This window comes from Camelus ferus, chromosome 13 (assembly GCF_009834535.1).
Source record: "Camelus ferus isolate YT-003-E chromosome 13, BCGSAC_Cfer_1.0, whole genome shotgun sequence".
NCBI classification, from domain to species: Eukaryota; Metazoa; Chordata; class Mammalia; order Artiodactyla; family Camelidae; genus Camelus; species Camelus ferus.
The window spans coordinates 28,892,345-28,904,389 of NC_045708.1; the positions used below are offsets into that span (position 1 = coordinate 28,892,345).

The window sequence follows — 12,045 nt, forward strand, 5'->3', positions numbered from 1 at the left end:
ATGGATGGACCTGGAGCTTGTCATACTAAGAGAAGTAAGTCACAGAGAGAAAGACAAATATTATATGATACCACTTATATGTAGAAGCAAAAAAAGTGATACAAATGAACTTACTTACAAAACAGAAATAGACTCACAGACATAGAAAAACTTATGGTTACCAAAGGGGACCGGATGGGGGAGGGATAAATTAGGAGTTTGGGATTAACATATATAAAATAGATAACAAACGAGGACCTACTATGTAGCACAGGGAACTATATTCAATATCTTATAATAACCTATAATGGAAAAGAACCTGGAAAAGATTAGCTATATGTATATATATAACTGAATCACTTTGCTGTACACCTGAAGCTAACACAACGTTGCAAATCAACTATATTTCAATTTAAAAAAAAATTTTTTTTTTCTTGGAGTGCAAAACTTGGCTTTAATGAAACAGCCCACTGAGGAGAGACCCTTTAAGTGTGACAAGTGCAGTAAGGCTTTAGCACGTCACACTCCACATAATAGAAAACTGATATTAATGAGTGTGATAGGAACTTCAGTCAGAAAGGAAATACCTTAGTAGAGTCGACATATAGGAGAAATCCTTTACAGTCGACGTGGTAATGGACTGTCAAAAATGTGTTACAGACACGCAGCAGAGACACCTATTACAAATGTGACAATCGCAGGGGGAAAAGTTTACCTAGAACCTTAGAACTCATAACAAAATTACACATAAGAAATAAACCATACCAATACCCTAAGTGAAATTTAAATGAAAATATTGTCAAGTGTTTTAATGTGACAAGATTATATAAAGAGTGACCTTAAGTTTCTGTTTATGAAGAAGCAATAAAAGAAGTTGAAAAGAATTATTTCTATGGGACATCCTGGACTCATAATTAGACAAACAACTCATGTAGAGTTGGGTTCATACCATGACCTGTCCAGCGGTGCAAGGCTCTGCCAAGAATGTAAGCGATCATGCAGGTAGTCCTGGGTAATCATGTCCTATGCAGTGTCTAAAATCTTGTCTTGAGACATGTGAAACTTTCCACTTTCACATATCTTATGTGAGTGTTCTTGTTTCTCACAGTGTGGTTTGCGGATCACCTGTATCAGGATTAATCAAGGTGAGTACTAGAGTGTAAATAATACTTAACATTCAGTGCACAAAAACGTCAGTGTGCGTAGTTATCTGGGGGTACTTGTTAACGTGCAGATTCCTGGGCCTCGACCGCATCTACTCAGTCTGTGGGTGTGAGGACCAAGGATTTGCATTTGTAAAAGCTCCTTCCGCCTTGTAGATGATGAGTCTGTACGCCAGAGTTGGAGAACTCCTGCCCTATATGGTATTTGTATAAGGAAAAAAGCAGAACATTGGGTGGCATTTTACTAGTGTGCTGAATCTACTGAATATAGGAATTTTTTTCAGTCGACTGAAATAAGGAGTAAAATTCAGGAGACTTGAAAATGCACATTAGCTGCCCAAGCAAATGTCAACAGCGTCATCCATGATGAGCTGGGTGATGACCACACATGAAAACTAATGGGGACAAGCAGCCACAACCGAGCTTTTAAATGATGTTATTGCTAAAGCTTCAAACAGCATTAAGCATGGTTTGGTGTGGAACATACAACTTGATAAGGGGAATCTGGTGTGAATCTATTATATATGAAACATTAAAAAAAGATTGAGAAATTCCTATACTAGAGTAGGATACTGGTTAAATCATCCTCAGTGCAGTGATGATTGAATTAGAAACATCAGCGTCCATTCAGTCTGTCACTGGAATAATTTGTGCTGTCTCTGGCATCAGCCTGTTTACTGTAAACAGTCATATGGAATGGTATAAACATGCAATTTGTACCCTCATCTGAGTCTGCGTCAGTGGTTCCCAAATGTGCCTGGGCATCTGAATCCACTGCGGTTTGTTAAAAATAAAATTATCTTGGGTTCCACCCCGGGAGGCTGAGATTCAGCATTTCTGAGAGAAGGCTTGACTAAGCATCTCAGCTCCAGGTTTGGAAACTGCTGCTTTATACTCCTTTTCTAAATGGAATCTGGGCATCCAGGAGGCTGGCTAATTCAGAGTCTAGGTCATGGCAAGTAAGACGGGCCTGGAACACCCCGTTAAAGTACTGATGCTCACTGAGTTGCCTGGGGTTGTGATTAAGGGAAGTAAGAGGACCAGGCAAGAAGAGGGCTTCCACTTATGAGACGGTAGCTTTGGTAGTGCCAGCTAGCTGGCTCTCTCTCCTGGCCTCTCAATCTCCCTCTGCACCACTTCTGAATATAATTTTTAGCATCTCTCAACATGTGAGATACTATTAACCTTCTAGCTATAAAGTCCTTGAAACCACTTCCACACTTGCTCTTAAAATTTCTGAGCTTCACTTACCCATTCAAATTGACTTAAATTCAACTGTGAATTGTTCTCAACAGTCTAATTGGATGGTAAGTGTTCCTGCATTGAAAGCCATTCATTCATTTAAGAAGCATTGAATGCAGATCCTATGAGGTGAGCTAATGGGAAAGGCTGGGATGCTGGTTCCTCCTCCATGTACCCCTCTCCGTAGGCTGGAAATGCCTGACCCCCCACCCCCACCCCGGGTGTTAGCCAAGGTTGGCCAGCACTATGTACTTCACTCAGAGCATTCTGGAATTTCAGTAAGAATTGTTATTTTTGAGGACATCGGTTAGATCACGTAGAGCATGATTCTCTTTATTCATCTTCAGTGAGTAACCGGAACTCAGAGTTCATGGAAGGCTCTCAGCAATAGCAGGTGAAAGTGTGAATGGCCTAGAAAATTAGGGAGACGTCTGTGACTTGAAGCAGTAAGGAATCACTTAAGGTTTTATACCAGGGGTGCAATAAACAAAACTGGATGTTTCAGGTAGAAAATTTGGCAGAGATATGAAGAGTATTTAGAAAGCACGTGACAGCTGTAAATGCGAGTAAGAAATCCAGCATTGCAGTCATGGAGTGATAGAGACTAGGCTCAGGCTACAGTGGGAAGGGAGCACATGGGAGGATCTAAGAGCTAGTTCCTAGAAGAACTGATGCAGGAGAAACGGATGTGGGGTGTGAGGAGGGCCGTGTGCCAGGCTTCGGCTGAGCCCCTGGGATGTGCCCCGCCAAGTGTGGGTCCTTGGCTTCACGCAGGAAAGAATTCAAGAGCGAGCCACAGTTGAGTGAAGGTAGATTTATTCAGAGGGATAACATTGAAAGGCAAGATAAAGGTCATGAGGTATGGGGTTGGGTGCTCAGATTAAAGGTAGGTACACATTCCATAGACAGAATGTGGGCCGTCTCCAAAGAGGAAGAGAGAGGGGCAGTCGCAAGGCATCGTGTTGCCAGTTTTTATGGGCTTGGTGGCTTCATACGCTAAGTGGAAGGACCAGTCTAAGTAGCCTGGGGAAGAGGCTGGGATTCCTAGGAAGTTGGCCATTTCCCACTCTTTGACCTTTTGTGGCTAGCCTTGGGACTGCCATGGTGCCTGTGGGCATGTTACTCACATTGTTAAAATATTACAATGAGTGTATAATGAAGCTCAAGATCTACTAGAAGTTAAATCTCTCATCGTCTTGTGCCTCAAGGCCTGCTGGGGGTTGAATCTTTCACCATTTTGATGTTAATTGCTGTAGCATTCCTTGAATGGCTGTGCCCTGTCCCCTTCCTGTCTCAAAACTGTAGAAAACAAGGGGGAAACTGGTGGTAGAAATATAGTACTCATTCAAGCTGCCACCATAGTCCCCAGGAGGGCATGTTACGAAGATGAAACAGTCAGATTTATTCCAAGGATTCTGAATAGCACAGAAACAATGGGCCTGAGTTTTGGACTACCAGTCTCACTGATGGGAGGCTACCATTTCCACTCTGGTTGGCTTTAAGACTGTACGGAAGTTACTTAATAACACTGACCACCATCTGTCTTTTCAGTTCAAGTTGTCTGGTACCTACACTCCAATAATTCTTCAACCCCACTGGGGTTTCCCAGGACCTGATGCCCCCTACTTTCCATGATCCTTCCCTATCCTCCTGTCTCCACTTTCCACCTTTCCAGGATTATAGATCTCTGTAAACAGCTACAACCCCCCTCCCCTCTCTTTCTCTATCCATCATATTAACCTAGAAAGCCCCCAACCCTTGATAACCCCAACTCTGACCCTGAGCCTGTACTCAAGCAGCTGCTTGTTGCTGGAGAAAAGTCACACAACACTGACTGCCTTTACATTCACCCTCAACTGGGTAAGTATAATTGAATAAGCTTCGCTCGTGACATCATCCAAGTAATTTTATTTTAGACTCTTACCATCCCTTTAATACTCTCTTATGGAGTCACCTCCATTCCTGGAAGAGACTCTGGCAGACCTGCACTTTTCTTCTCTTAAGAAAGAAACAGCCCTACCATCGCTTCCAGTTCCAAATAGTCTACACTTCCACACAGTGATAAGAATGTCCAGACATGGCTTAGTGTTGAGTCCTGTGACCTTCCCCACATGGAACAACTTCATCACTCTGCTCCCTCCTGTCTTCCTGCTCATCTCCTCCCCTATTCATTAACCACTGTTTAGGACCCACCAGAGTGTAAGGACAGAGGAGGAAGGACAGTAGCATGTGAACTGGTGCTCTTAACACCTGCCTTCAAGCCCTCTGGTGCAAGCCGGCACTCTGGTTGGCTCTGGTAGGTGGAGAAAATCAGTGCTCTCATGGGTGCTGTGATGATTATTCAGAAGTCTCCTGTCGCTGACATATCTCTCCCTGATCGGTCAGTGATGCAGAGCAGTGCACCTGTGTTCTAGGTAGCTGCTTGTGATTCCTTCCCCAGCCCTGCCATCAAGCACCGCTTCTCAGCCTGCGTCAATCAAGGTTGCTCCACCCCTCCACACAGCCCTGTTGAACAGGACCTAAGATAACACCATGCCAGCTCCCTCTCTAGCTCTTGGCCCACCGGAAACATTTGTATCCCCTTGTTATTGCGCATTCCAGGAATGAGACCTGTCCCACTGCAGCAAAACGCCCTGACCAATGCAGTCAAACAGCCCTCTGGCCTCCAGACTTCCATGTCCACAGTCTGCTGTAGCTTTTCCCGGCATCCCCAAGCCTCTTTGCTTCCAGCTTAGTTAACATGACTCAAAGCTGTCCTGTTGGGAGCTCTGAAGCCCCTTCAGTAGACTTGGGTTCCAGGGTAGCATCCTCCCACCTGACCAGAGTGGATGGAGGACTCTCAGCTTGGCGTCAGCAACATTTCTCCAAAGAGAACCCTTTGCTGGTCTCCTCCTCTCACTCTCTGCCCCCTTTCTGTGCATCTTGGTCTGGCTGAGAGTTCAAGGAATTCTAGAAGAGATTCTTAGACCATTTTCTTTGTAAATCCTCAGAGGATGATCTGGCCCCTCCCTCTGGGATTTCATATCTGTTGTATCTTGTTTCACATCTATTATGTCTTGTTGTCAAAACTTCATTTTTAACAACTCGTTTCACTTTAAAGAACCACCCAGGAATTCTATAGTTTCCTAATTAGCGTGCGGCCTACTTTCCAAAACAACTCAAAAATCAGGGCAGTGATGTCTGAACTTGCAGAACCTGGGTTCAGACCCTCTCTCTGCCACCTAGTAGCTGGGTAACCTCAGGCAAGTGATTTAACTTCTCTGTGCCCCATTTCCTCATCTGAAAAATGGGCTCCAAATGGTACTTACTTCACAGAGTTTTTATGAGGATTAAATGAATTGACACCAACAAGGTGCTTAGAACAACCCCTAAAGTCTAGTAAGCACTCAGTAAGCGTTATTACCGTCTCCTCTTTCTGGAAACCAGCTGTAGCTCACCCCACTCTCATTTGATGACTTTGCCTCATCTTTTTTTAAAAAGTATTTTATTTATTTATTATTATATTATTTAATTATTTTATTTTGGCTTTGGTGAGTAGGAAATTAGGCTTATTTATTTTTATAGGAGGTACTAGGGATTGAACCCAGGAGCTCATGCATGCTAAGCACACACTCTACCGCTTGAGCTACACCCTCCCCCCTTTATCTTTTATTGAAAGAATGAGGCAACCAGAAAGGGAAGCCCACTGCCTTCTTCCTGCCACCAAATCTACCAGCATGCCTGCTTCTCTACTAATATTCTTTCTGTCCTCTGCCCCTTAAAATATCCTTGCCAACCCCCTGACCCCAAACTGTGCGCACCCTGTTCACTGTCAAGGACTTCTTCAACTTTCCCCTCCCTCCAGTGTCACTGACCTCCCCGTCTCACAACACGCAAACATATCTTAAAACAAGAGTGCAAACACCAAACCCTTCCTCGGCAGCCTGTGAAGGGTGGGGTGGGAGAGCAGAAGAGAGACTCCACATCTCCCCCATGGAGTTGTCGAGAGAAAAAAAATTACCTACTAAATGATAACAAGTCCTAAGCACGGCACCTAGCTTGCAGCGAGGGCATACATGTTAGCCACGTTACTGTCATTGTTGCACTTATTCTTGTAAATTTTCCTTTCAGTGCTTGCTGCCGGAGTGGAATCTCTTAAAAATGATATTGCCAGCAACAATTAGGGATCCAAATTTAAGACAGAATCCACACAACTCCCTGGAAGATAGGAAAGGATCTCTAATAGAGCCTGTTCCCTCTCCATCAATTAGAGGCAACCGTCCTCTACCTGCCAATTGTCAATTTTAATTATTTCACTCTCTTAATAGTTTTCCATTAATGTTTCTGCATATAAGAGGACAATGTGTTTTAAACATTTCAAAAGCAACTTTGTTCTCCAGTATTTTTATTTTATTTTATTTTATTTTAATTTTATTTTCAGACTATCAGTTGTCCAGAAAAAAATAATATTAAAAGCACAAAGGAAACAGATTTCCTATCAATGGAATATGCATCAGGTTGACGTCAGACTTCAGATGAAAATCTGCAATACTTGTTGCAAAAATACAGTGAAGCAACAGCTTCAAATTTCTGGGAGAAAATAATATTGAACCTAAAACTCTAAACTCAAGTAAATGCTCATTCTGGTGTGGGGGCTTGTCCTTTGTGTTCCTGTCCCTTTTCCCAATGTGGTCATTTAACGGGAAGAGCACAGAACTAGGTGCCAGGATTCTGAGGCTGTGTGGCCCTGGGCAAGTGTTTTCATCCATCTTGGCATAGTTTCTTCTTCCTGAAAATGGAGGTAACATCCCTGCCTGATGAATTTCTAATGAGACAAACAGTGAGAAATGTATTGGAGCATCTAACGCAATGACTAGAGGGAGACTCTAAATTCTCCTTGACCCACCCCCGTGCTCCAGATCCTTCTTCCCCTGGTCCCCAGACCCCAGGCTTGGATTTCATCTAAATTATTGCTTGGTGAGTGGGTCAGTATTGATGTTTCCTTCAGGTTCAGTCCCTTCCCTGGGCAGTATTCAGTGGGCTTTCCCATGGTGGGGAGATAAGAGGCTTCTTGCAGGTTCTGATAATGACTAGACAGAGGTAGAAGGTGCCTCTCAAGGATGGAGAGTGGCCACCTCCACTGCCTCTGTCTAGGCCCCTCCCCAAGGACCAGAGGGGCCCCTTCCACGCCCTGGAGAGCCCTACACTTTGGTCCACTGCCTAGTTAGCCTGGAAATTTTTTACAAGCTCCGGATTGGATTCTGTCCAAATTGTGCCCCTAAATAACTGTTAGGTGACTTTGGACAACCCTCGGATCTTTGTTTCTTAATTTATAAGATGGAGAAATCTGTACTCATGGATCTCAAAGGTATCTTTCAAGTCAAAACCTCATAGAATTTTGGACTCTTTTAATGGAATCTGAGTCATAATGGCATCAAGCAAAGAAAGAATGCAGAACACTGAACCCAGCACTTCTCAGCTGAGAGCCATGCAGAGGAAGCTGCCCTGTCTTCCTGCTCCACCTCCTCTTCATCACACTTCTCCCCTTGCCCCAGCTCAGCTTTCCGCTCCCTCCCTTCCTCCTGTCCTGCCTCTTGTCCCTATGACTTCCCAGTCTCTTGGCCCTGTGCCTACCTCAGTCACCAGTTACTCAGCCCAAACTGGTCCTCTTCCTACCTCATGCCCAGACCGGCTCCCTCCTCTTACCAGTTCTGCACCCTCCCACCTCCCTGCCTGGGTCACCTCCAGCCTGGCCTGTCCCCCTGCCCCTCCTACCACCTGCCTTCCTCCTCTCCCTCTCCCTTCCATTCGCCGCCCCTTCCGACTTGCTCCCCTCTTCTCCCGCACCCCTCCCTCACCCGTTGCACCTCCTCCTCACCCTGCCTTTCCCCACACCTGCATGGGCCTTGGGCCCAGATAAGCCTCCCTAGTTCCTGCTAGCACATCTGCCCCAACCAGCCCTCACCAGACCTGATTCCCACTTTCCATCACGGGGCCATGTGTTTCTACCAGTGGGGCACCTGGCACATCCCAGAACTCTTGGGAATGTGGTACGCAGCATCCTGGTGACCTGGTGGACATGGGGGACACTGGATGATGGCCAGCAGGCATACAACCTGGAGGAGCACCTCCCTCAGGTAAGAGCCTCTTTCCCAAGATGGGTTCTCAGCTACTCCCATGTCTTGGTTATCTTGTTGCCCGAGTTTAGCGTATGTCTTCACTCCCATTCCTTACACCAAATATAAAGGGGAGCAAAGCTTAGGGAAAATTACAAGTGGACTCTGAATTTCAGTCCCTGTACATCTCAACACTTGAGTCATGGACACTGATACACACACAGACACGTGCCGTCCTGCACCAACTCCCAGTGGCCATAACCCTGTACAGAGATCAGCTCCAAGTGCAAGGCAGCCTGAGCCTGATGGTGGTATGGATGGAATGCTCCTGAGACATTCCGTTTCCCCGTCTTTTTATACAATCTAAAAACCTTGGTTTGGACCTCTCGGTTTCCTTCTGTAACATATTGGTCAGTTGAGGTCCATTGGCCATGGTTCATAACATGCTTTTATCATTGGCCTGTGCGAGGCCCCTTTCTTGTTCATTTAGTTATTCACTTTTCTGCCCATTTCTCATTTCTCCACTCCCATTGTAGAGAAAAAAGCCCTCTGAAAATATTTTGACATGTGGGTGTGTGTATTCTTGCAAAATATGTGGTGTTATGTTGGGAACTGTATTTTTAATTTTCATACATGATATTATGCACTAGACTTTATTACATTTACTGCCTTTTCACCCAGCACTATTTTTAAGATGTGTGTGTGTGTGTGTGTGTGTGTGTGTGTGTGTGATCTGTGCTCCTAACTTCTGCACTGTATCCTGCTAAGTGTCTCCTCCACATTATACTCATCCATTTTCCCCAAGCAGATGGACACCTAGATGGCCTCTAACTCTCCACCATGGTGGACAGTTCCCAAATGGCCATGCTTATACATGCCCGCCTTTGGTGCCATGTGGGAGTTCGCTGGGATAGATGCCCAGAACTGGGAGCGCTGAGCTGAAGGGTGCTCTAGTCAGTCTTCCATTATTCACATACAAGTGTTCTTGCTGGGTAGAGAAGTCATTCATTCTATACGCATATTCATAGAGCAACTTTAGTAAACTCCCTCTGGGCCACTGATGTGCCTGAGACCTAGGAAGTGAAATAATTTCTCAAACCTGCGAGATAACTTTTGGTTCTGCTGAGGCGAAGACTTTTCTAACCAGACTATATTTGACAGCTTTGTCTAGATCTCAGTAAATGTTCTCTATCCATCTGTGGGGTTTTGAGGCAAGTACACACACATACAAATCAAAAACTATAGGATTTCTCCTCGACCCCAGCACAGGCAAGCTTTAGCTACTCAGTCAATACCCATTGTTAGGCTTTATTTATAAAGGAGCTGCTTGCCGGACTTCTGCAACTTCTTTGTTCTCATGATTAATAGTATTACCAATCTCAGTTGTTACCGATATATGTCAATCCACAATGCTTCATGCTTTCAGAAGCTGCTGGGATCCTTAGTTAAGTTCCTTTTCCTTAGGCAGTTTGCTCCCCCTGAGTCGCTCATTCCTGCCTGGTTAGTTGTCCAGTCTTGAAGGCTGTCTCCCTCTGTAATTGTCCCTGCACACCACCTGGGCTCTGGCCAAGCCATGAAAGATACAGGACTGGTGATGGCTGAGCTAGAGAAGAATGCAGGGGCCTGCCCTTAGGGAGAACATGACTGGAGTTTCCTGGGCAGCTCCCTTCCAGGCGTATCATCTCATCTACTTCCCAGGAATAATCCAGAATAATCCTCTATGACCGCCGAGACTTTCCCTCTATGAGAATCCAACTCCTGCAGGAAGAGGGAGGTTTCCAATGTTCAGATCAAAGCTGTGATTTTTCTCAAGTGGAATTTACAAGGCAGCAGGGTTTGGAAGGCAGTGGTAGTCTAGATCCTACATGGCTGTAAGCATCTGATTTACAGGTGATATTTTTAAGATAGACATTGCTGAGGCACAATTTACATAAAATAAAATATATCCATTATAATGGTACAGTTTGATGCATTTTTATAAATACACACACCTATGTAACCACTACCGCAATCCAGATATGGAATATTTCTATCATCTCCCCAAATTCCTCTGTGATCCTTTGCAGTCAATACCACACATCCCAAATCCTCAGGTAACACCGATTGACATTTTTTTCCCTATAGATGACTCTCATGTGGTCTAGAATTTCATATGACAGTCTTTTTTAAATTGAAGTATAGTTGATATACAATGTTGTGTTAGTTTCTAGTATACAACATAGTGATTCAGTTATACATATATGTTCTTTTTCATTATAGGTTACTACAAGATATTGAATATAATTCCCTGTCCTCTACAGTAGGACCTTGTTGTTTATCTATTTTGTATATGGCAGTTTGTATCTGCTAATCCCAAACTCCTAATTTATCCCTCCCCTCCGCCTTTCCCCTTTGGTAACCATAAGTTTGTTTTCTATGTCTGTGAGTCTGTTTCTATTTCATAAATAAGTTCATTTGTTTCATCTTTTTAGATTCCACATTTAAGTGTTATCTTGCGATATTTGCCTTTATCTGACTTACTTCACTTAGTATGACCATCTCCAGGTCCATCCATGTTGCTGCAAATAACATTGCTTTATCATTTTTATGGCCGAGTAGTATTGCATTGTGTGTGTGTGTATATGCATGTGTGTATATGTATATACCACAACTTCTTTATCCAGTGATCTGTCAATGGACATTTAGGTTATTTCCATGTCTTGGCTATTGTAAATAGTGCTGCTATGAACATTGAGGTGCACGTATCATTTCAAATTAGAGTTTTCTCCAGATATATGCCCAGGAGTGGGATTGCTGAATCATATGGTAATTCTATTTTTAATTTTTTAAAGAATCTACATATTGTGTTCTATAATCACTGCACCAAACTACATTCCCACCAACAGTGTAGGAGGGTTCCCTTTTCTCCACATCCTTTCCAGCATTTATCATTTGTGGACTTTTTAATGATGGCCATTCTGACCGATGTGAGGTGATACCTCATTGTAGTTTTGGTTTGCATTTCTCTGATAATTAGCGATATTGAGCATCTGTTCATATGTCTGTTAACCATCTGTATGTCTTCATTGGATAAATGTCTGTTTAGGTGTTCTGCCCATTTTTTGACTGGGTTTTTTTTTTGTTACTGAGCTGTATGAGCTGTCACATAACAGTCTTTACTCTTTTGTGTCTGCTTTCTTTCATTCAGTGTGCTGTTTTTGCCATCCATCTGTGCTGTCCATTTATCGGTAGTTCATTCTATTTAGTGCTGATGAGCAACACATTAATCTGCCACAAATTGCTTTCCCATTGCACCTGTTGCTGGATATAACAATTATCAATTTATTGCCTCTCAACTCCAAATCTACCCTTCATTACCTACTCTGCGATAGTTGGATAGCCCCTTTATGCGTTTCTCCTTTGCAGTGACAACAATATAGAGCTATGTCAGTAGGTGGTGCTGGAGGGACATGGCAGGAGGAAGAAATATTTCCTGGGTCCAGGGTTCTTCCGTTTGCTTCTCTTCCTTCAATTGCCCTGCTGCCAGAGGCACATGCATGGGCATATCCATTAATGTTCTGTCCCAA

General features: G+C 43.8%; 1 long non-coding RNA gene across 1 annotated transcript in view; it reads left to right on the forward strand.

Annotated features, from left to right (window-relative positions):
- Positions 1-12,045, forward strand: part of LOC116667950 — a 22,717-nt gene continuing 10,672 nt past the window's right edge. The window contains exons 1-3 of the long non-coding RNA XR_004324952.1: positions 1-34; positions 1,088-1,124; positions 6,805-8,500. This is a non-coding gene — a long non-coding RNA (uncharacterized LOC116667950). The remainder of the gene's footprint in view (positions 35-1,087; positions 1,125-6,804; positions 8,501-12,045) is intronic.